This window comes from Humulus lupulus, chromosome 9 (genome assembly GCF_963169125.1).
Source record: "Humulus lupulus chromosome 9, drHumLupu1.1, whole genome shotgun sequence".
NCBI lineage: Eukaryota > Viridiplantae > Streptophyta > Magnoliopsida > Rosales > Cannabaceae > Humulus > Humulus lupulus.
In genome coordinates this window covers 123855756-123881933 of record NC_084801.1, presented here as the reverse complement: position 1 = coordinate 123881933, position 26178 = coordinate 123855756, and positions in this window count along the sequence as shown.

The window sequence follows — 26178 nt, the reverse complement described above, 5'->3', positions numbered from 1 at the left end:
CAGCCATCTTTAGACCTCTTGCTTGATACTCGCCTTTTACCTGAAACACCACCAACTGTGAGTCTCTAAAAATATGCAAATGTGTTACCTTTAACTCTTTGGCCAACTGCAAGCCAACTATTAGTGCTTCGTACTATGCTTCATTGTTCGATGCCTCAAATCCAAACTTTATCGCACAGTACATCTTGTGCCCTTCGGACCTAGTCATCACTTTGCTAGCTTCATCCCCTCCTTCGTTGGATGCTCCGTCCACATGGAGGCTCCACACTTCTAACTTTCTTTCTTCCTTGCGAACTGGTTCATTTTCTTCTGTCTATTTTCCCTTGTCAGGCTAACACATAAACTTGACTATGAAGTGTGCGAGTACCTTCCCGTTGATGGAAACTCTCGGTGTATGGGTCATATTGAATTGACTTAACTCAATTGACCACTTTAGCAGTCTTCCCGAGGTCTCAGGTTTGTGCAGGACCTGCATCGAGGGGTTGTTTGTAAATACCTCAATGTCATGAGCGTTGAAATAGGGCCTCGAATTTCTTGATGCCACCACTAAGGCATATGCTAACTGTTCTATCTCTGGGTATCAGGCTTCTACATCTTCTGATCATTTGATGATGTTGTATAGCACCTATTGGTGCTTAATTTTTCCCCTAACCAAAGAGGCACTAATGGCCTGCGCTGATAATGCTTAGGTACAAGTATAATTTCTCACGGTTCTCAGGTTTGGCCAATAGGGGCAGTTTCCTGAGGCGTTCTTTCAGCTTAGTAAAGGCTTCTCGCAGTCTTCGTCCCAAGCGAAGATTTTGCTCCCTTTTAGGATGTAGAATAAGGGGAGGCACTTGTCTGTGGACCTCAAAATGAACCTATTGAGTGTTGCACTTCTCCGTGTTAGACATTGCACCTCCTTTTTTCTTTTACGTGGACTCATCTCTACTAGGGCTCTGATTTTATTAGGGTTAGCCTCAATGCCTCTAGAGTTAACCATGAAGCCCAAAAAATTTCTCGACGAGACCCCGAATGTGCATTTGAGCGGGTTTAATTTCATCATGTATCCCGGGAGTGTGTCGAACATCTGACCAAGGTCTCTGGTGAGCTCTTCAGCCTTCTTTGTTTTCACCAACATATCATCCACATATACTTCCATATTTCTTCCTATTTGATCTACGAACATCCTATCCACCAGCCTCTAGTAGGTAGCATCTGCATTTTTCAGCCCAAAGGGTGTTACCTTGTAATAATAGAGCCTTTTATTCATTATGCATGAGGTATGCTCCTCATCGGCTGGATTCATATGTAGTTTATTATATCCAGAATATGCGTCCATGAACCTAAGTAGCTCGTGCTCCGTGGTTGCGTCCCCCAACTGATCTATCCTTGGAAGCGGGAAGTTATCCTTAGGACAAACCTTGTTTAGATTAGTGAAATCAATGCAAATTCTCCACTTCCCATTTGGCTTTGGGAATAGCATGGGGTTTGATACCCATATTGGGTAGAACACTTCGCGAATGAATCTATTGGTTTTCAATTTATCCAATTCCTCCCTTAGGGCTTCATACCTCTCTAGATCAAGCGCTCGTCTCTTTCGCCTCACATGTCTTGTTGTAGGCTCAATGTTCAGGTGATGACACATGATGGAAAAATCTATCACTACCTTGTCTTCGTGACTCCAAGCGAATATGTCAAGATTGTCTTTCAAAAACTTCACCATCTTCTCTTTTATATCTTCTCGAATGTTTCTTCCCACCTTCAACTTTCTTAATGAATCTTCCAACACAACGATCTCTTCCAATTCCTCCATGGGATCAACCCTTGGATCCTCTGAAACTAAGGGGTCTAGTTCTTGCGAGTTCATACCTCCATATACCACAATTTTCATGGGTTCTCGTGGCCTTGTTGTTGTGCAAAGGGAGGTATTGTAGCACTCGTTCGCCTCCTTCTGTTCTCCTTTCATGCTAGCTATTCCCTCAGGAGTCAGAAATTTAACAGATAGGTGATATATCAAGGTTACTACCTTCAATTCTCTTAGGTAGGGTCTCCTTAATACCGCATTGATAACCAACGCGCAATCCACTACAACAAAGTTTTCCATGACAGTGGTATGTTTGGGTCGCTCTACCATAGTGACTCCTAGCTCAATTGTTCCTAAGGGTTGTACCGAGTCTCTAGTAAATCCATACAGGGATTTTAAGTTCCTAATGCCCAAGCCCATCTTCTCCAAGGCAAGGCGATACAAGATATCTACGGAGCTTCCTTTGTCAAAAAGAACTCAGTACACTCTCATATTGGCCAGTTGGATGGTCAGTACTAGGGGGTCATATGGGGGAAATGCACCCCTCGTGCATTTTCCTTCTTAAAGCTCTTTGGGGGTCGTTGTTCCAGGCTCATGGTGCACAGGGGCGGACTCCGCCTAGCTTCCCTGTTGTACCAATCTCGCCCCTTCCTTCACTCTCCTCCAAACCCTAGACTTCTGAAGACCGTCCTTATTTCTCCTTATACTTTTGCGGCTCGTTCTCGTGCTCGTGGCAGTGCCAGCCTATCCTCAGGTTATTTGGTTCTCGCTTTTGAGTACTTGCCAAGGCACCCCCTGTGTATGTGTTCCTTGATTCCCACCTTTATATAAGTACATTCTGTTGTGGTGTGGCCAATATCCTTATGGTATTGGCAATACTTACTGGGGTCCCTTTGGATTGGTCTCTTTTCATTGGGGGGGGGGGGGGGGGTGGTCTTTTGAAGGGAACTTGATTCTTATTCATGATGAATATATGCTCCCTGGTATCCGTCAGGTCTGTATAGAAGCTATATGGCATTTTCCTATTTTCACTTTCAATTGTGTGTGTTTTCTCTGTCTGTCATCCCTCGGCCCTCCATAGCCTTCATCAGCTGACGGTTTGGATAAGAGTTCACTTTTTCCTATCTTGAGTATCTCATGGCTGTCTTCGACGTGAATGTATTTTTCTGCTCTTTCATAGAGGTCGTATAAGTTGGTGACCTATCTTTTGAGCATATTATCCCACAACTTTCTGACCGAGCGTACTCAGCCGTGATGGCCATCTTGAGTTTCCCTCAAGTTAGGCTTCCTACCTTACCAGCTTCCGTGTTGAACCTGTGGATATAGCTTTTCAGGCTTTCATCTTTGCCCTGTTTGATGTTCGCCAGACTGGTACCTTGCATAGCATAGTCACAAACATCGTGATGTTGTTTGATAAACACATCTAAAAATTGCTGCCATGACCTAATGGTCCTTGGTTTTAACCTTTTCAACCACTTGTAAGCGATTCCTTTCAAGGTGACTGCGAACCAATGGCATCTTGCTCTGCTATTGATTCCCCACAATTTTATCAAGTCGTTGAAGGCGTCCAAATGGTACTTAGGGTCAGTAGTACCCTCGTATCCAGTCATGTGAGGCTCCTTGAAGTTGACTAGGAGTCGCTCCATCTAGATTTCCCTAATGAAGGGTGATTCGTAATTTAATTCATCATCATCCATGTGTCCTCCCGATGCGGTAGCTATCTTTCTCCAAAGGCTTCTTATCTCAGAGTCTAGCTTTCACCTCCTCTCATTCAAGAAGTCTCTAAGGTCGGAAGGGTTATTCACCCCCTTGCCTACATCCTTAGGGGGAGCCACGAGAGGTGTCTTCCTTACGCCTGACCTACTTTTATTGAGCTACTCCCGTAGTTCAGGGGGTGCTTCTTTGGAGGTGACTTTAGTTTTGCTTTTGCGACCAGCGTTGTTCCCCCGCCCTCGCTCTTGATGGTACTTCGCTGACCCTGGGCCTTCATGGGGTTTCGTTTGGGGGTGTTGCTACTGGAAAGACGAGTCCACCTGTCGTCCACAGGTATGGTGGTCTCTCCTCTCCTGTGTTCCTTCCCTTTACGCTTGGGAAGGGGCATACTTGACTTCCCTTGTAGTAGGTCGTTCAACACCTCCTGTATGTTCTCTAGTGTGGTTTCTAGCCTTTGATTCTTTTTATGAAACTCATGTATCTCATCCTCATAAAAGTGAGTTCTGGAGCTGAAGCTCGCAAAGTGTACCCTTGGACTCTTGATGGGCCTATGAGTAGAGGTACTTGGATCTTGGTTGCCAGAGCGGTGTAGTCAGTGGTCGAGGAGGAGGGTGCATACCTAGACCACCCATGGGGCCGACTGATTGTTTTGGAGGATCCCCGTTAGGTTGGACAGTCGGGGATGATGCCTCATTCTCCTCTTTAGGGGAGGGATGTTCCTCTAGCATACTTCCATTCTCAGGTGGTCAAGGGTCTCTTCTATAGGCTCTTAGTTGGTCTCTTTCTTGGTGAATCTCAACATTATGAGATTCATGTAGGAAACTTGAACGGCTTGGCATTTCTTCTTGTCAGAATTAATGGAGGAACAGTGGCTTGATACTTGTCCTTCCCACAGACGACGCCAAACAATTGATGTAAGAACTCGTCAACCAAGTTAGATAAGAAAAATTATGAGCTTAAGAGTAAATGAAGACTTGTAAAGAAGCTTAAAAGAACTTAGGATAGCTATATGAACTTAGAATCAAGTTGCAGAGTAAAAAATGGAGAGAATATTTGTATTACTCAAGAATTTCTTATTACAATGAAAAAATTTCTGACCCCAATCAATGATGACGTAAGTTCCTATTTATAGGTGAGCACTATTTTCTCTTAGTACATTGTGGTCCCAAAGAGACAAAGAGTTGCATGTCCAAGCTACAAGTAATAATGGTGTAGGTGGTAGGGGTGCTGGAGGAGTGGTGGTCAGCTCCAGTATTTGCTAGAGGCCTGTAAAAACACTCCTAGCATTGTACCATGTCGTACCTCCACCAATTTTCTTGTACGTACGTCAGAAGCATGCAGGAGGAGGTCTGCAATGTATTGTCTTTGTACTGCCACTACTTATCTGGTGTGGACACCATATCCATGATTTGTCTTCTTTTTGTTGATACATATGTTCTGTAACCATACGTGTTCTTGTTGCCGTAGATGTTTTCACTTATCCCTGATGTTCAGGCGCCTTAAACTTCATTACGTTTTGCTAAGTATCACACTACTTGTAATGTGCCCCGCTGGTGGCACCTACCTTAGAAAATAAGACAGGGCCCTATCAGCGAGGCACATGATCCCAAGAGGTTTAAGGATTTAGGGATGCAAGATCCAAGGGGCTTGGTGCGGTCGAGTGTAACTTCCTAGGGGAGAGATACGTAAATTATGTCATGCCACTCCAACTGTGAGGTGTGCTCTTAGCACCTGGTGCTTCTTGTGGGCACGAGGCGCCACCTGGGAGTGAGGCGCCTGCTGGGTGTAAGGCCCCTCGGCTAGCGGCAGGCACCCCCATGGCGCAAGGCATTCCCTGGGTGCGAGGCACCACCTAGGTGCAAGGCGCCAACTGGGCACGAGGTGCTTCCTGGGCATGAGGCCCTCTGCTGGTGCAAGGTGCCACCTGGGTGTGAAGCGCCTGCTGGGCACAAGGCCCTCTACTAACGCGAGGCGCCACCTGGGTGCAAGGCCTTTCAATTAGCGCAAGATGCTTCTCGTGCGAGGTGCCTCCCTGTGTGTGAGACAGGGGTATGGCAAGGCGCCATCTTTGGTGCGAGTTATCTATCTTACATGGTGCTAGGCAAGGGTCTTTCAAGGGACATTGCGACATGGTCTCGCCCAGGAATTCGCGACAAAGTACCCAAAGTTGCAGGAGGCAAGAATGTCACTTTTTGACCTTGTGAGGTATTGGTGACAAGGAGCTTGCCTCGGGCGTGTGTCAAATTTTTGGCATCCACGTGTTGAAATGTATGAGAAACAACTTATGAGATTAATTTTTATGTGTGTATGTACTGTTTGATTGTATGAAAAGCAAAGTGTTGTTAGTGTGCTGAAACGCGACACAATAAATGAGTTTCTAAGGTATGGCTTAACTCATAGGGCAGATGCTTCAAGAGGCCCATGAGAGCAAGAGGAGGATTTACTGGGTCATGCTTTACTAGTTACCTCATAGAGATGTTACTTTGTTTGTTTATGATGAAATTAAGATAAAGTGTATGTTATTATGAAATGTCTATATTACTCCATTTTAAGTTATGTACGTTGAGAATGACCTTGTATTGCTTTTTATTTGAATTATCATTCTTGTTTGTACTTCCTTACTGGGCTTTTAGCTCACCCCCTTACTTTCTCTTTTTAAGGTAGACAGTAGGTTTTCTGCTTGGCACGCATGGTGATCTGGGGAGTTCCATAGTCAAAGTGTGTATGTTGTGGGGTGCGATGAACGAAAAACAATTTAGAAACGCCAATAGACATTTTTATGGGTTTTATTATGTTTATTTAAATTTCGGTGGGACTTTGCTTTTTTCTATTTTAAATTGCATAAAAGACATGATATTTTGATTTAAACAAATGGGCCTATAATGCATCTTTTAATAAGGCCCTACTGAACCTTTTGAATAATTGGAGTGTTTATCTAAATAAGCACCAATTAGTAGACTTTTGCAAATTATAGTAGAATAGGGCATTTTACATGGATATGAGTACGAATCTTGTTAGTGGGAACTTGTTAAGCAAACTAGGCATCAAAGTAATGTTTGAGTCCAGTAAGCTAATTTTGTAATAGGGGAACTACTTTGTGGGGAAAGGGTATGTATATGATGGGATGATTAAATTGTGTAGCCAAAGACTCACATTTTCATTATATCCCATTCACATCTTCTTCTTATATGCTTGGCTTTGATTCTATTACTTTGTGGCATAATAGAATTGCTAATATATGTTATAGTACAATTAAAAGAGTTATAAAACGTTGTTTAATTGTATGCAATGATGTTGAGCATGATAAATGTGAATTATGTATCAAATCTACGATGGTAAAGAAACCTTATCCAAGTGTTGGAAGAGAAACTAACTTGTTAGATTTGATACATAGTGATTATATGAATTGAATGGAATAATTATTAGGGGCGGATATAGGTACTTTATTACCTTTATTTAAGATTGTTCTAGATCCACAAATGTGTACTTGCTCAAGAGTAAGGATAAAACCTTTAGCATGTTTAAAATCTATAAAGCCAAAGTCGAAAATCAATTGGAAAATAAAATTAAAGCAATTAGAAGTGATAAGGGCGGCGAATACTTTTTCAATGAATTCAATGTGTTTTGTGAGATGTATGGTGTAATACATAAATGTACAACCCCTTAAACACCCCCAACAAAATGGTATAACAGAAAGAAAGAATAGAACATATGTTGAAATGATAAATGCTATGCTATTACATGCAAATTTGAGTATTGTGTTATGGGGAGAAGCCTTGCTACTATTTGTGATATTCTAAACTGGATTCCTCTAAAGAAGACTCAAATTTTACCATATGAAATATGAAAATGAAAGAGGCCCAGCCTAGGGTAACTAAAAGTTTCGAGGTGTCTTGCCTATTGCAAGAGCACGGAGCCTAAAAGGACCAAGTTGGGTCCAAGGGCCATCAAATGTGTATTTTTAGGCGTTTAGATATGGAGTCTAACATGATATTTGAATCAAGAGAAGTTGAGTTCTTTGAGAAGTTGTTGTATAGTGTCAATAAGCCTCAAGAACTGATCTCATCAGAAGGAACTCTAGAGAAGTTACCTTCAAGGGCTGTATAGCAACCAGATTAACCTAGAATAAGCCAACGGCTTAAAGAGAGTGGATCACAAAATAAAACATCTCAAGTGGACACTCTTTACATAGTAGAGGGAAATCACAAGGGAGACACTAGGACGTATGCAATGGTACTTCAAGTGGAGGATGATCCTAAAACATTGCAACAAGCCATGTCCTCAATGGACTCTACTTTTGGAAGGAGACATTATGATGAGATGGATTCAATTATCTATAACCACACTTGGAAAAATTTTGATCTACCACAACGATCAAATCCAATAAGTTGCAAGTGGGTATTTCGAAGAAATTACAACACTAATGGAACCATTCAAGCCTAAAAGGCCAGGTTGGTGGCCAAAGGGTTTAGAAAAAAGGAAGGCATAGATTATTTTGAAACCTATGCACCGGTAGCAAGAAAAACATCTATAAGATTGTTGTTTTCATAAATGGTATGAGAACAACACCTATATGTTCATCAAATAGATGTCAAAATGGTATTCCTAAATTGTAACATCGATGAGAAGGTTTACATGGAACAACCGGAAGGGTTTTTACTAAGGGGAAATGAACATAAGCAGTGTAAGCTTGCTAAATCATTATATGGTTTAAAACAAGCACTAAAACAATGGTATGAGAAGTTTGATGAAGCCATTATTTCAGATGAGCTTAGACACTATAGTGATTATATTCTTAGACTTGTGATGACTATGTCATCTTAGTGTATCAATATGTTGATATTAAGTAATGACATGAAAGGCATATTAGAAACAAAGAGGTGTCTTTCTTCCACTTTCAAAATTAAAGACCTTGGAGAGGTCGATACCATACTAGGTATCAAGATTAGAAGAAATATGTATGGATATGCCTTTGGTCAAGCTTATTATATTGAGAAAATACTTGACAAGTTTGGTCATCTTAATATCAAAGAGGCAAACACAACCTTCAATTCAAATCTAAAGCTTAAAAAAATGAAGGGAGAGCAGTGGCTCATCTAGAGTATGCAAGTGAAATTGGGTGTTTAATGTATGCCACACATTGTACTAGAGCGGATATTGTATTTGTGGTTAGTAAACTAAGCAGGCTTACTAGCAATCCACGTATCGAACATTGGAAGGCGGTAGAAAGAGTTTTTGGATACCTCAAAAGGACCGAAGAACTATACCTCCAATATTCAAAGTTTCCTAAGATAATTAAAGGATATTCCAACGCAAGTTGGATATCCGGTGTAGGAGAAAATCTCTCTACAGCCAATTGGGTGTTCACCCTTGGTGGGGGTGCAGTTTCTTGGGGATCTAAGAAACAAACGTATATATGTCACTGAACCATGGAGTCTGAATTTGTAGCTCTAGCGACAACTGACAAAGAGACCAAGTGACTAAGAGATCTCATGATGGAAATACCTAAAACCACAATTGATGTATCGACGATCTCGTTACATTGTGATAATCAAGCCACTTTAATTAGAGCTTACAATAAGAAGTATAATGGGAAGTCTAAGACATGACAACGTGAGAGAATTGATGATGAAGGAGTCATATCAATTTTGTTTGTGAAATCGTGCGAGAACTTAGCGGATCCATTTACCAAACCTCTAGGGATAGATTTTGTAAATTATACAAATAAAGGGGTGGGACTAAAACTCATTGACAAATAGATTCTTCAATGATGGCAACCCAACTCAAAACTCATATACATCGAGTGTAGAGTTCAATGGGTAAGGAAAAGTTGATGATAAGGGAATAGTTCACATCATTGACGACTTAAAGTGCCATCTAGGATTGTTAATGTTGGTTACTACCAGACATGAGGTTTAAGACATAGGCTTTTAATGACATTCAGTTGAAGAGCAACAAGTATCTCTAAAGGTAACAAAGATGTTGTAAGAATTTTACCTATGTGAACCTAGAGGTGGTGCCATCACTCAAGAGAGTAGGAGTTTTCTCTTCAGGTTGTTCATGAATGGATTAGCGCAAGGCCATAAAAGTGCTAAGTGCATAAAGTGGGAAATACATGAGTAATCAGGTATGGTTTTATCACTAGGAATGTTAGGTTCAATATTTTAAGAATAACTTAGCATTTCGATGAAGCTTTGTAGTATTTACCCTAAGATAAAGTTCAAACCTAAAGGTACTCTATTTTATGCACTAATATCATTTGGGCAAGAGAAAGAATATGTATTTAATCAAGTGGGGGATTGTTAGGATTGGTTAAATACATATTGAAATTGGTTAGGCACAAAGAGGTGCAAAGACCATAACGATTTCACTAAAGTCAACACGAGCGGGTTGACTTATGGTATAGGCATCTATAAATTATCTTTTTGGGTCCAAAGTGTTTATTTAAAGTATATGAAAGTACCAAATTTTTTGCAGACATTTGGTGTAGTGTCCTAAAACTCCTAATAAGGTTTAGTACCTTAACTAGCATGTCAGGATGACATGCATGGAATTTATATGGATTATATTAGTATATACTCGAATATGCATGAATATATGTATTAAATGTGTTTAAAGACTTGTTTGTGTTAAAAAGAGGTATTTTCGTAATTATCACCCATTAAGAGTATATTTGTAATTTTATGTGTTAGGTGCTTGGGACCATATTATTATGTGGATATATGTGATATCCAACATGAGTGGGTCCTTTTGGGAAATGTTATCCAGATTTCCGGATAGCGTTTAGATGGATATCCTCGGGGAAGCAGAATTATCAATGTCTTTCACGGTAGGTGACCAGAGCTCGCAGACGGACAGAAAGGCTTCGCCTCTCCCGTTTAGTGTCCGGATTACTCTTTCAAGCAAACGCGACACGGAGCTCGTCAACTCTCCCGGACCCCCGAAGGGGTATCCTTCGGGGAAGCTCCTTCCAGGAGAAGCTCTTCAAGTGGTCTTCGCGGAAACAGTTCCGTGCCTCGCACGGAACAAGACCAGGCGGTCGAGTCGTGGAGGAGGCATGTTTGGAATGATATCCACCTGACACAGAACCCCGCCTGACACGCCCGACAGGTCAAAGCCGCACACATCCCAGCACGCCTAAGGGTACCTTCTCGCCTACTGTTCCGCTGACAACTTGGAAAAGACGGCTGACTTTGTGTATTCCCCATACTTTCACGTAAATATACCCACATAGAGTCTTGTAGCCATGCTACTACAGTAATTGTATCCCCTATTTATGGCTGGTGTAATTAAGACTCATGTAGGTAGAGAAAAACACTAATCCAAAACCCTAGCTATAAAGACCCCCTCATTTTACAATAGGGGGGACGGCCAACAAATCACATAGCAAGAACTCTACTAAAATCTCTCTAGCTTCATCTTCTCCAAGAGAACCCGAGAGAAACACTGTGAGGTTGTGAGTTCCTTATACACCAGCTGTTTGATTGTTATTCTCTACAAGTATAATAACATCGACTCGTGGACTAGGGCTCGTTAACGCCTGAACCACGTAAAAAACACTGTTTGTTTATTTACATTTCTGCACTTTTATAGCTCTTGTCTTTTTATTATTCCGTTCGTATTCGTTTCCGAAAAGCTCGGTAAACATTTTGGTGCTTTCATTGAGAGCTGTAGGAAGTTGTTAGTCAGCTCTTTTTCTGTGTATTGAAAAGATGGTGACTACGAGAAAATCTGCAGTTGACAAAAGTGCTAGGGTCGACCCCGATACTACGATGGAAGATGTGGTACAAAACGAACCCTTGGACCACCACGGTGAAGACCCGACATCCCGCCAGGATCGGGTCAGTACTGAAGATACGACATACCTAGAAAGCGAGGAAGAGTATGTCCGAGACGGTTACTACAAAGACGGCTACTACTACGAGAAGGATCCAGAACTGGTCCAAGTAGCCGAAGAACTGGTGGTCACTAAGGCCAAGATTGCTGAGCAGGAGCGCGTCTCCGAAAAAATGCAGCGAATGATGGAGCGCCTCCAGAGCAAGTTCGGAGACCTAGGCGACTCGGGCGAGGATTCCTTTGTTCCAGGTGGTGCTGATGCCACCATGCCGGATCCAGCCGCCGCTGGACCATCCATAACCGCCCCTAACAAGGGCAAAGAAAAGGATGGGGAGCCTGCACGCGCTAACGCCCCTGCACCTCCTAAAGGCGTGGATCACCAGGCCGACTGCCCCCCCCCCCCCCGCGCGCAGAAGGTCTCTGGCGCTTCTAAGCCCAGACGTCCTTCATCCCCAAGGGGGCACTCTGTGCCTAAAGGGCCCGGTGCTAAGGCACCCAGGCCTAGGGGAAGGAACAACCGCCCCAGTGATTCCGTCAACCAGGACGGTCGGGCTGCGAACTCGCACTCCGAAGATAGCTGGTCCACGGTGGACCTAAGAAGAAGGTTGGAAGCCAAGTATGAAAAGGCCAAAGGAGAAAAGGCCCGGCCTCGCGGAGATGACCTCCGAAATCATATTAATGACAAGCTCCGGGGACGTGACCTCCCGGAGAGTGATACAAAGAGGCTCGAGGAACAGATTGCTGCCTTGACCAAGCTGGTCCGGAAGCAAAGTGGGGCCCTGTCAGACTCTGAGGAGGAAGACCCGGAACCATGTATTCGGAGGATCGCGGAAACATCCCTCCCGGATAACTTCAAAATGCCTCACATAGAATTATATGACGGGAGGACAGACCCGCGCACCCATCTAGCTAAATACAACAAAATGATGCAAGTGGCGCGCGTCAGTGAAGACGCCAAATGCATGTGCTTCTCACTCACCCTTACCAAGTCCGCGGAGGACTGGTGGAAAAGATTAGCTCCCGGATCCATCCACAGTTGGAAGGAGCTACAGTCCGCGTTCAGAAGGCAGTTCATTGCTGCCCGAGACCACGACATGGAAGTTGGTTCCTTAACCAACATCAAGCAGCTACCCAATGAGAACCTCAAAGCTTTCATTCAGAGAATGATGGAAGCTGCTGCAAAATCCAAGGTCAGCGATGACATGAAGCTGATCGCCCTTCAATCGGGCCTTACTGTCGGCTCCCTGCTATGGGGGGAAATGCAAAGGAGACGGGCAGAAACGCTGTCCGAATTCATGTCAAAAGCTCAGGGAATCATCAACCTTGAGGATGCCTACCAGCAGGCCTTTGGAGTTCCCCCAGCTCCAACGCCTTCCGTGACTGCGCCGAGCTTTGCTTCGCAAGCTCCCGCACCAGCCCTCACGCTTCCAGGAGCCCAATTCACTCCAAGTGTGTATGGGCCTTCCGCGTCTGCTCAGACGCCGAGTCAAACCCATTTCTCTGGGTACGGAGCCGTACAAACCGGATGTAGTATCGCTCCTGGCCTGCCGCAGCCGCAAGCGGAAGGCCCAGAACGAAATTTGAGCCAATCGCGGAGCAAACGAAGCGGAAGAAACTCCAACCGGGGAGACCATTCAAAGAAACCCCGGAAGGACTATGAGCCCAAGTTCATCGAGTATACCAGTTTGATAGACTCGCGAGAGAATGTCTATCGGGCGACCTGTAATATGGTCAACTACAGGAAGCCCCTGAAAGTGTCTCACGGAGGAAGGCGTCCGCGAGACTCCAATAAGAGGTGTGAGTTCCACGGAGACGTGGGGCACACCACGAACGAGTGCCTTCAGCTGAAGGATGAGATCGAGTCCCTGACAAGAGGGGGACACCTCGGTCAGTGGGTGAGGATACCCATTATCTATCCCGGACAGGGAGTAGTTCACGGAGCTGCATATTCCACGGGACAGAGGGGGACCGCTAGCGCTCCTGGAGCCGGTCACCCCCAAGCTCCCGGGTCTCAGTTCCCAGCGCTTCCTGCTCCAACCGCTCTGGCACCCATTGCCTTGCTGGCTCCAGGACCTGGCAACCCATATCCGCCCGGCCTTGCTCCGCCACCCGTTGACGGACACGTAGCCACCATTTCCGGAGGACCACACCTTGCCGGAAGCACCCGCAACTCCCAGAAGAGGTACTTGAGGGAGTTAGAACACACCGGGGAGATGTGCGCCTTGGTTCAATCACCTGCTCAACGTCCCCGAATGATGGACCTTCCCATCACCTTCACAGAGGACGATGCTCAACATGTGCACTTCCCCCACAATGATCCCCTCGTGGTGGAAGCCCAGATTGCCAATAAGAAGGTCTCACGGATCTTGGTCGATAACGGAAGCTCCGTAAACATCCTCTTCAAAGCGGCCTTCCACGCGATCGGATTAACCGAGACAGACCTGACCCCATGCCCCATCCAGCTTCAAGGGTTCAATGGGGATGCACTCATGCCATTAGGCAAAATTCAACTTCCAGTCACCCTCAGAGGAGAAAGCGACGCTTGTGCCTTCAAGCACAGCACATTCGTGGTGGTCGACTGCCCCACGGCGTATAATGCCATCTTAGGCCGACCGGTCCTAATAGATTGTGGGGCCATAACCTCGATACGCCACTTATGCTTGAAGTTTCCATGCGACGATGGGCGTATCGGCACCCTCCGAGGAGACCAACGAAGTGCCCGAAGCTGTTATAACGTCTCCGTCCGATCCGTCTACACGGTCCAGGAGACGGTTGCTGCCATTCCTTTGGCGGAAGAATTACCAGAAACTGGGGGTGCTCAAGAGGCATACTTTGACGAACTCGACCCAAGAGTGGGAATCGAGAAAGCGATAGAGCCGATGGAGGAAGTCGAAGAGGTGATTCTCAACCCGGGAGATCCCACCAAAGTCATTCAGGTGGGGAAAAACCTGCCGTTGGCCATTCGAGATAAGATCGTGGCCACTGTGAAGAATAATCAGGATATCCTGGCATGGTGCCACGCTGATATGACGGGAATTAATCCTAATGTTGCGTGCCACGCACTCAACATAGACCCATCTGCAACTCCAGTTCGCCAAAAGAGGAGGCCGTTAGACCCAGTGAGGGCCGAAGCCGTCAAAGCTGAAGTGGACAAGCTGATGTCCATAGGCTTTCTCCAGGAGTCACACTATCCCGTGTGGTTGGCCAACCCAGTTCTGGTCCCGAAACCCGATGGGTCCTGGAGAATGTGCATTGACTTCACGGACCTAAACAAAGCCTGCCCGAAAGATTGTTTCCCTCTTCCGCGAATCGATCAGATGGTAGACGCTACTTCCGGGTACGAACTCTTATCCTTCATGGACGCGTACTCCGGATACAACCAGATCAAGATGCATGTCGTGGACCAGGAACACACCAGCTTCCTCACGGACAAGGGTGTCTACTGTTACGTGGTCATGCCTTTCGGTTTGAAGAATGCTGGGGCGACGTACCAGCGTCTAGTAAACAGGATGTTCAAGGACCAACTGGGGAAGAACATGGAGGTGTACGTGGACGACATGTTGGTAAAATCCAAGACCTCCGGGGACCACAGTGACGACCTTGAGGAAGCTTTCGCCGTGATCCGAAAGTATGGAATGAAACTGAATCCAAAGAAATGTACTTTCGGGGTCTCTTCTGGGAAGTTCCTCGGTTTCATTGTCAGCTCCCGCGGAGTGGAAGCCAACCCTGAGAAAATTAAGGCGTTCATAGATATGCCTTCCCCCCGGAAGCATAAGGATGTCCAGAGCGTTATCGGAAGGATAGCTGCTCTCAGCCGCTTCGTATCCAAGGCCACTGACAAGTGTATCCCCTTCTTCAATGTGTTGCGAGGAAACAAGAAGTTCGAGTGGACCCCCGAATGCGAAGCAGCCTTCCAACACCTCAAGGAACATTTAACCCAAGCTCCCATTCTGTCCAAACCTGTCGAAGGAGAGGCGTTGTTCTTATACTTAGCTATGACAGAGCACGCAGTGAGTGCCGCTCTCGTCCGGGAAGATGGCCGTATCCAGCTCCCTGTGTATTACGTAAGCAAGAGGTTACTGGACGCCGAGTCCAGATATTCAATGATCGAAAAACTCTCCCTCTGCTTGCTAATTGCTTCGCGGAAGCTAAGGCCATATTTCCAGGCGCACACCATCAAAGTACTCTCCAACCACCCTCTCCGACAAGTCTTGCAGAAACCTGAGTCTTCTGGCAGATTGCTTAAGTGGGCCATGGAACTGAGCCAGTTCGACATCCACTACCAACCACGTGTTTCCGTAAAAGGACAAGCTCTCGCGGACTTTATTGTGGAATGCTCGGGAATGAATGACCTCCCGGAAGATCCTGTCCCGGAACATCCCACATGGAAGGTCTATGTAGACGGAGCCTCAAATGAAAAAGGAGCTGGAGCAGGGGTCATCCTAATATCTCCCCAAGGGCATCAGCTCCAGAGCGCCATCCGTTTCGCGTTCCCAGCATCCAACAATGAGGCAGAACACGAAGCCATGTTAGCTGGATTACGACTGGCGAGAGAAGTCGGAGCCCAAAAAATCGAAGTATACAGCGACTCCCTACTTGTGGTAAACCAAATATCCGGGGAATACCAGACGAAAGGCGAAAAAATGGCTGCCTACGTGTCTCTCTCCCGCGGCCTACTGCAGCATTTCAAAGGCTACCAAATCCGCCAGGTCCCCCGGGACCAGAACTCACTCGCGGAGACGCTGGCCAAGCTTGCAACAGACCCGGAGATCGAACAATATGGCCTGGTGCCCATCGGGCACTTAGAAGCTCCCACTACCGAGACACAGAGGGTAAATGCCATCATCGACCATTCCCATTCCTGGATAGGACCCATCCTCAGATTTCTCACCAACGGAGAGCTCCCCACTGATAAAGCTGACGCAAGAAAGCTCCAGTATCAAGCTCCCCGATACGTGGTTATGGATGGAAAGCTTTACCGCAGGGGGTTGTCCATACCCTTCCTTAGGTGTGTTGCCGGAACCGAAGTCAGCGCCATCATCCATGAGGTTCACGGAGGCTTCTGTGGCGACCATACCTCCGGGCTGAGCCTCTCCAAAAAGATCCTTCGACAAGGATACTTCTGGCCCACCATGAAGAAGGATTGTGTGGATTATGTCAGAAAATGTGAGCAGTGCCAGAGGTACGCCAAGGTCCCGCGAGCGCCGCCTACAGAAATTACCTTAATGACCAGCCCCTGGCCGTTCGCCGTTTGGGGCATTGACCTAGTAGGTTCCCTTCCAACTGGAAAGGGTGGAGTGAAGTATGCCATAGTCGCGGTAGACTACTTCACCAAATGGGCTGAAGCTGAACCTATGAACACGGTCACATCTAAAAAAGCACTGGACTTTGTCATCAGGAATATAGTGTGTCGTTTTGGGCTTCCACGAAAAATTGTGTCCGACAATGGGAAGCAATTTGACAGTGAACACTTCACGAACTTCTGTGCTTCGCATGGAATTATCAAAAGCTTCTCCGCAGTCGCCAGACCCCAGGCTAATGGGCAAGTGGAGGCTGTAAACAAAATATTAAAGACCACGTTGAAGAAAAAACTCCAAGCCTGCAAGGCTCACTGGCCGGAAGAACTTCCGCGAGTACTTTGGGCCTATCGCACAACAGAGAGAACTTCGACGGGGCACACACCTTATTCCATGACCTTCGGTTGCGAGGCCGTCATCCCAGTAGAAACTATGATCCCCTCTCACAGGCAGGACACCTACGACCCTACCCAGAACCACGCCCTTCTCCAGGAGTCCTTGGACATGATCGAAGAGCTCCGGGAACAGTCGCAGGTCCAGCTAAAAATGTACCAAGGCAAGATATCCCGACACTTTAACACAAGAGTCAAGAGCCGTACATTCGAAGTTGGGGATCTTGTCCTCCGGAGAGTATTTCTTGCTACGCAGGATCCGGGAGTGGGAGTCCTCGGACCCAACTGGGAAGGCCCTTATGAAGTACAAGAAAAAGTGGGCCATGGGACGTATCACTTAAAGAGACTCGACGGATCTAAAGTCCCACGCGCCTGGAACGCGGAGCACCTCCGCCGTTACTACCAGTAGGCCCCGGACTATCTAGTCGGAAGTCCTTGGTGAAATTAGCAAAAGTGAAAAATGTGGAAATAATCCTCCCTGTTGTAAAACACGCGCCTAGCAGGCTAATTTAATGAAACACGGAGAGATTCACTCCGCTTTTACTGCACTTTTTATCCCTGTGTTCAAAGCTGCGTTTTAACAAGTGACCACGCGGTCCGGAGACGTCCGGACCCCACGCTCACTTGGAGGGGTATACATGGCTAAGGCATAGCCATACGCCCCTTGAACAAAACATACACAGAACACCACTTATGTGCTAGCATTGTGTTTGAAATTTTTAAATTGTTAAGCTTAGGTTAATTTGTTGCCATGAACATGCTTGCGTTACGTGTCATGTGTGCATTATGTGTTTATGTGAAAATTGTCATTGAAATACCTGCCATTACGCATCATGAAAATTATCTCCTGTGTAGCCCAGCGATGAACAGGACTGGGGGTTGGGGCACGTTCAGAGAGCTACGCCGAAACACCCCCAACTCCCTGACAAGTCCTTTGCAGAATACTCCGCTATCGCTGTAGAGCTTTGCTTCGCAAGCTCCAGCTCCGGGTCCCGCAAGGCGAAAGATGGCAAGATCTGCGACCGTTGTAAGCCTTGCTTTGCAGGCTCCAGCTCTGGATCTCACAAAATAATGCATGGCGAGCTCCTCGACCATTGCAAGTTTCAGCTCCAGGAGCAGAGATGGTCGATCACCCACTCACAGCAGGCCTTGCTTCGCAAAGCCCCTACTCCGGGATCGCACCTGGTGGGCATGGCAATTTCACCGACAGCAACGAGCCTTGCTTCGCAGGGCTCCATGCCAGGTCCCTGAAGTCAGCCACCATGAGGTTCGCAACGACAGTTAGTTTTGCTTCGCAAAGATCTAACCTTAAGTCTAGCGACGCTCACCAAAAGAACTCCCGTTCCGAGCCATGGAACGGCTCACCTTAACAATCCCAGCGAATAGTATAACTACAAGTCCCGGGATTGGCTATTTGCCTTAGGAAAGCTAAAATACGGCGAAAGGAGTCTGGCCGTTGGAACCAGGAAACCTTCGTAACCTAGAAACTACGTGGGAAAAGACATCAGCCGTTAGAGCTTCATGTGGAAAGTGCATAGGTTCTGGCCGTTGGAACCAAAACCTCATGCGCCCCTACAATAGTTTCTACTGTATAAAAGTCTACCCTAAACGCAAAGATAAATAAAGAACTCGGCAAAAAAGAAAGGAGATTGCTATAATTATGGCAAATATGTCTGCAATGAGAAAAGAGTACAAGGCGCTTCGCCCCAAAGAAAAACACAAATGAAAAATTATTAAAGATAATGCCCCTACAAGCATTGGGGGTGGCAGTAGTGTCCGCGTCCAAGGCCTCGAGGTCGGCAGTTCCAACTGGGGCAGGCGGAGTCTGCTCATTGGGAGGTGGAACTTCATCACATGCAGGTTCAGAGGTCCCCGCCTCTCCGGGATCTCCGGCTTCAGGGGGTCCAGCACGCTCGTCAACGTTGTATGTTTGGACGTACACCTCTGGGCCTTGATCCCACACCTGTAATTTCTCCCTCATGGCGTCAGCATCTCTCCCAGATAGCCTAGTACCTCCGGGTTCATTTTCCAGAGTTGATGCATGAGGGCCATGTGCGATATATTAATCGTCCTGTTCAGAACCACCTCGGCATCCTCCCTCTCCTTCAAGCGCTCCGCCTCGGAGGTTGCCAGCTGTGCCTCCGCGACAGCTAATTGAGCCCTTAGTTTTTCCATCTCGGCCTTGGAGGCATCCCGCTCTCCCTTAAGAGAATCAATCTCCTTGCGCTGCTCCCTATTTTGGCTCAGCACGGATTGCTTCTCGGTCACATGCCCCCTGGCAGTGAATTGCAAGGCTCCGATCTCTTTATCCTTCTCGGCGAGCCCCAACTCCAGCATAGACACGAGATCCTTGCTCCTCTTATGAAATTGCTCCTCCTCGTGCAGCTTACTCTGAAGAGAGGAATATTCCTCTTGCTGCTTAAGGAGGAGATCATCTTTTGATTGCAAGCGGGCTTCCAAGGTATCCTTCTCCACCCTGGATTGGGACAGCTCTTCCCGGAGCTGGGAGTTTTCGGCCATCATCTCATCCGACCGCTGTCTGAACTCATTCTCTGCGTTGGCCCGGTACTCTCGATATTTGGCAAGATATTTCTTGTCCGCCGCTTCCTCAGCCGTGCGCCGGGCCTGATCAATCTTCTCTGAAGCCTCCAAGGCCTGTTGGGTCAGTTTCTGCTTCTCCGCCTCCAAGGCCTGGCGAGCCAGCTGGCTCTCCTCCAGTTGAACCAGAACTGCACCCACCTCCCGGAACGAGCGTTCCGCGATCATAGAGGCCTGCAAGGAAAGACAACAGAATGAGTTAAGCCGGACCAAGAGACAGATAATCCCAAAACACAACAACTGACGGCTTACCCCGGACAATTGTTGCTTCACGGCATGTGTCAGCAACAGCGGATCCTTACTGCTACTGATGGCCCATTTCTCAGAATTGAGCTCGCACAAGCTCAGGGCCATGTCCTCCATCATCTCCGCTCCGAACGGGGCCAATGCACGTCCAAGCCTAGGCACCAGCCTCTTCTCCAAGGCTGGGCCATCCAAAACCGCTCCAGCCGGGTGAAGAGACCTCACCCCCTCGGCCAGCTCAGCTCTCTTCACGGCAGACAAGTTGTCTGCCCTTCCCTGAGTAATGGCCTTCTCAGCCTCCAACCGTCTCTTCAAAAAACTATCGGCCCGTCTTACACCCTCCAGGAGGGCAGCGGGGAAACGGGTTGGCTTCTGCGGGAAGTGGAACTTCAGGCCAGGCAGAGGAAGGTTTGTTTGCTGAGAAGAAGGAGATCCCGAAAGGGTGGACTCCCTTTGGGCAGGAGGAGGAGGCAGACGGGGTATTAAGGCCCCGGTCTGTTGTTTTTGTTGCTGCGCTGGCGGAGGTGACTGCCTTTGTTGTTGTTGTTGCTTTTGCTGCTGCGGCAGCAGAAGTAATTGCCCTTGTTGTTGCTGCTGATTTGGATGTTCTTGTTGCTGCCGCTGTGGCGTTGGTGATTGTCTCTGTTGTTCTTGTTGCTGCTGTTGTTGTAGTTGTGGTTGCTGTCGTTGCTGTTGTTGTTGCCTTCGACCAGGAGAAGAGTGTCTAAGGCGTTTCTTCTTAGCGCCCTCAGCATCTTCTCCGGGACGCTTGCTCACCCCAGTTGTTTTCACGGGGAACACAAGGCCTTCCCCATCGCTACTGTTACTCGAGACCATCATAGCCTCGGAAGGCCCGTCGGCAGGAGACTTCTCTACCCCCGGAGACGCTTGCGCCTCGCCACTTGTCCTCTTGGGGGTGGCAGCTTTACCTCCCCTACCATCCTTGGCCTTCCGTCCTTTCCCCTTGGACGGGTCTTGGCTGGTGGCAGCCTTCTTAATGAGCAAGGTAACTCTTCCCAACATCTTGGCTTCTGGGTACTCTGAAAGAAACATACGAAGCAAGGTTAACGAACCAACAAGCAATGAGAAAGAAGATAAGCAGAAGACAAGACAATCAACAACAAAAAAGCACAAGCAAGTCCGCCAGCAGGGAACAAGAAACAAGAAAAAGAAAAGTTTGAAAGGGACGACCATGCACGAGAAACGTGGATGGCCTTCCCCGAGCAAAACAAAACACCGCTTCCTGCTCCAGAAAGCTCCCGTACTCCCTGAAGTCCGGGAATGACATGCTGAGGGAAGAAGGGTCAACCATGATGACACCTTCTGGCAGACTACCGTCACTCAGACACCCGAGGAGCTCATCTACCCTATCGCAATATCTGTCAAAGGGTATCCTACGCGGATCTAGCCTAAGAAAGCGGGGATCGAACCCCATCTGAGAGGTCCGGGAAACCTCAGACAGGCTAGGGGTGTGGATCAATCGAAAACTAGTCTTACCTCTCCCGAAGGTACTAACCCCCGGAGCCCCTTCGTTAGGGTAAGCCGCGGCGTGGCGGGCCTCGATCTCCTCTTCCTCCGGCTGGGGGTCGGGGAACCTCTCCGCCCAGCTAGGAGATAAAGTATTCTCGTCCCGGGCTGCTTGGTTGATCACCTTGGACAGCTCCAGGGCAATCTGCTCCCAGATGTCAGCTGACACCTGAATTTGCCCCCTGCCACTCACTGGCTCAATGTTTTGGAAAGAGGCGAGTAGCCCATACTCCCTCAAAGATTCGGAGGTCACAAGTCCCTCCACTTTCAACTCTTCCTCCGAAAGCCCTTCGTAAAACTTGGACCTCCTTATCATCTCCGCACAGCGAGGTGTCCGCGGAACGACTTCTGCAAAATTCAAATACAAGCATTAGAGATCCTCCCGAAAGGCAAATCAAACGCAAAGAAGCAAAGTTGAAAAGGAGAGGGAGGAGCACTTACCAGGGATTTTGAAGTCCAAAGATAGGGCTGGCACCCTCTTCACTGGGAAGCCAGTCGTCAGGAACCAGTACTCCCGAAGGTCTGGAACCCTCGCGGTATGACAGGTGGGACACATCACGTCCGGGTGCCTTTCCAGCCTGTAAAATCCCACCTTGTCTGGATGACCCCTCATAGGCTGAGACTTCAACCCGTAGAAGTACAGCACCTCCTCCAGGGTAGGAGCTTCCAGTTTCCGGGACTTGCAAAAGATGAACCACCCCGCTAGGAGCTTGTAGCTGGGGGGAATCAACTGGAAGGGGGCAATCCCCGCCTTCACACAGAAATTGGCAAAGTAACTTCTTAGGGGCAAGTGCGCCCCACACACTATGTGTGCCCAGCTCCAGGCACCAAAGCCCTCGTGACTCTGGCTAGCCGACTCGCCCAGCACCGACAGACGGTGCCACATCAGACCTGGGATGTTCTTCAGGCCTGCCTCGGAGGAGTACAGCTCCAGCATGCCGTAATTCCTGAACAGGTTCGGCTTCTGATCCATCTCCCAGATTGAACTATTGGAAGTCGGTGGGCTAGCCGCGACCACTTTTGCCTTTCCTTTCCCCTTTGCACCAGCGACAGGGGAACCCTTCTCCTGGGCAGAATCAGCCTCCACCACAGCGAGGAGTTGTTCCTTTGAGATGTTCGTCACTGAACAAAAGAAAGAAAGAAGAAAACACTCTAAGCAGTCAGCACCCTTGTCATACCCTAGTGGTATCAAAGGCATCGAGGAGACCCTCCCTGAAAACTGCTTGGAGAGGCTCCCACCGAGCTTGTCGAGGGGTTGGCACCATGCCACCCGAAGGGCAGCAAGGAACCAGACTCAGACTCCGAGCCTAAGCCCACCAAAAGAAGTGTTTTTCCAGAGAAAGACACCCTAAAGGCGTTCATGCTTATGCCCTAAAACAGCAAACCAGAACAACGCAAGCAAAACAAGGAACGACTTTCCAAACGTAAATCGTCAAAGCATGCAAAAGAGACTACTTATCGACTCACATCAATCACATGCCTACCAAAGCCCTATTCACGCATGCACATAGGCGATAATGGCAGAAACCTCAACTCTAACAACTACCAACAACCTAAGGTTTAGGAGGAAAGAGCAAAGTAGAAATACTTACTGGTATTCGGGTAGTTGGAGGTTGAAGGAGTAACCGGATCACTGCACAGCACGATCGCGAGAAGTAAAAGCTGCAAAGACGAACGGCGATTCAAACCTTGAACTTCGGCGAATAAACCCACTGCCAAATCAAAAGAAAAGTTTCTAGATCCCTTACCAAAAGAAGTGGCAAGTTCGAAGGAATGGAAGCTTGGAAGCTTGAGAGTTCGAAGGTTTGGAAATCTGAAAATCCGAAAGATAGAGAATTTGAAAGCGTAAAGAGGAAGAAAGGTCCGTTCCCTCATTTTTATAGCAGGGAAGAAGTCGTTTCGAATTCCTCAAATGGACGGTCCCGATCTTCCCATTCCGTGTGCGTCAGATCCAACGGCTGGAGATGAAGCGACGATCCTATTTATGACTCCTCGGATGGGAATAAAGTATTTATTTCCCATCATTATACCACCTCGGGCCCGGAGTACCATTATAAACCGTCAAATCATTACTCAGATGACTGACGCACGCATACTCAACCAGTCGCCCCACGCACACGTCTTGGTCGCAGAACCATTCCCGGCATGACGCGTGGCCCTTGCCGCACTTAAGTACTTGAGTTCAAACAGAAGAAATTCCCTTCCTTTTTCATACTAACACTCAGGCGGGAAAAAGGAACACTTCCGGGAACGCAGAAGGTGGCCCCTCGCCTAATCTAAGAAACCGGAATACCCGGAGGGCCGTACAAGCCCCCGGATCTCTCAAAGCTCCGTGACCTTGGGGGGTAAATGTTATCCAGATTTCCGAATAGCGTTTAGATGGATATCCTCGGGGAAGCAGAATTATCAATGTCTTTCACGGTAGGTGACCAGAGCTCGCAGACGGACAGAAAGGCTTCGCCTCTCCCGTTTAGTGTCCGGATTACTCTTTCAAGCAAACGCGACACGGAGCTCGTCAACTCTCCCGGACCCCCGAAGGGGTATCCTTCGGGGAAGCTCCTTCCACGAGAAGCTCTTCAAGTGGTCTTCGCGGAAACAGTTCCGTGCCTCGCACGGAACAAGACCAGGCGGTCGAGTCGTGGAGGAGGCATGTTTGGAATGATATCCACCTGACACAGAATCCCGCCTGACACGCCCGACAGGTCAAAGCCGCACACATCCCAGCACGCCTAAGGGTACCTTCTCGCCTACTGTTCCGCTGACAACTTGGAAAAGACGGCTGACTTTGTGTATTCCCCATACTTTCACGTAAATATACCCACATAGAGTCTTGTAGCCATGCTACTACAGTAATTGTATCCCCTATTTATGGCTGGTGTAATTAAGACTCATGTAGGTAGAGAAAAACACTAATCCAAAACCCTAGCTATAAAGACCCCCTCATTTTACAATAGGGGGGACGGCCAACAAATCACATAGCAAGAACTCTACTAAAATCTTTCTAGCTTCATCTTCTCCAAGAGAACCCGAGAGAAACACTGTGAGGTTGTGAGTTCCTTATACACCAGCTGTTTGATTGTTATTCTCTACAAGTATAATAACATCGACTCGTGGACTAGGGCTCGTTAACGCCTGAACCACGTAAAAAACACTGTTTGTTTATTTACATTTCTGCACTTTTATAGCTCTTGTCTTTTTATTATTCTGTTCGTATTCGTTTCCGAAAAGCTCGGTAAACAGGAAATTTTAGCAGAAGAGTCACGATTGGGATAGATACTCGGCTCTGGGTGAGCCAAGTGGTATTTTGAGAATTTTGCATATTTTGGGAATTATTGGTCAATAAAATAAATTGGAAAAATTATATGTGTATTCATGGATTAATGATTAAATTGGGAATTAGAGATATAATTTGAGATTTAGTGGGAATTAAAGGCTAATGACCATTTTTCCCTTGTGGGACTTTAAGGAAGGAGTTCAAAGGGAAGAGAATATTGGTCATTTGAGCAAGGAAGTAGATAATTTGGCTAAGTTTTAGGGTGCAGATGCCATTCACATTCCATACAACCCTTTCTCCCTCACTTTCTAAATATTTCTTTATTTTTACACTAAATTCATTCAAGGGATCAAGTTCTTGAGTTTTTGAGAAAATTTTGTAGAATTTATACTTACTAGTGGGAATGGGTGCTGCTAATGTCACCAATAAGCCAAGGATCTCAAAAAATTCAGAGAGATAAGCTACTTTCTTCTCTAATTTTCTTTAAGTTCTTGGTATTCTTCATGTTCTTGAAATATTTTGGGATTTGTCTAATTTTCGTAGCTTTGGGTCCTATGTTGTTTAGATTGGTTGGTTGGATGAAGAAACTTGTTAATATGTTGAATTGGGATTTGAATTGTGATTGAGAAACTAGAATTTGGTGGAGATTAAACTTGAAATTTGGATTTTATGAGCAAAGTTAGAGTTTAGAACTCTAAGTTGCAATCTTGGGTTTTCATGTGTTTTTTTTTGGGTGTTTTGTTGTGTCTTGGTAAGGTATATGGGTTATGCTAGCTATATTAAGGCTTGATTTTGTGTAAAATTGCTAAGAATTTAGTTTGGGGTCAAGATTTTGAGTTTGAAAGTCATAGTTCAAATTGGGGAAGAGCACTTTGAATTATGAGCTTGTTTTATGTTTCTAGGGACCTAGTGCGACTTTAAATAATAATGTCCGTTTATTCCTTTACAAGAAAAGAAGCACATGAGACAGTATTCCTACAACTCAGTGATGGACTGTTTAATGTATCGAATGTTATGTCTTCAAATTAACAATTGTTAAATGGTGGGAATAGTCAGCAGTTGTCAATCTAGTGATGGATTGAGTCATTGAATAATTATAAGGACTTAATTTTTTAGTATCTTAAATATAATGGAGATTATATGTTTGTGTATTTAGGCAGTGACCTATAATCCCAAAGGATGAATTAATTTTTTAAACCAGATAGAAATCTTCAAAGATTGATATCAGGATCAGTTTCTATAACTGTGGAGGAAACACATTAATCTGGAAATGTGTTGGACATTTTAGAATTGTATGTTTCACCATAGAAGCTGAAATAAACAAATACGAGCAGTTAAATAGGCTATTTGATTAAGTTGAGTTCTTTGCCATTGTGGAAAGGGTTTCAGACTTGAATAAACTACTAGTATCTCATTGCGAAAGCAATGGAGATATAACTATTCTAGAAAAAATAGAAATCATGAGAGGGAAAAGCACATGAAATGAAGTATCATTTAATTCAATACAATTTT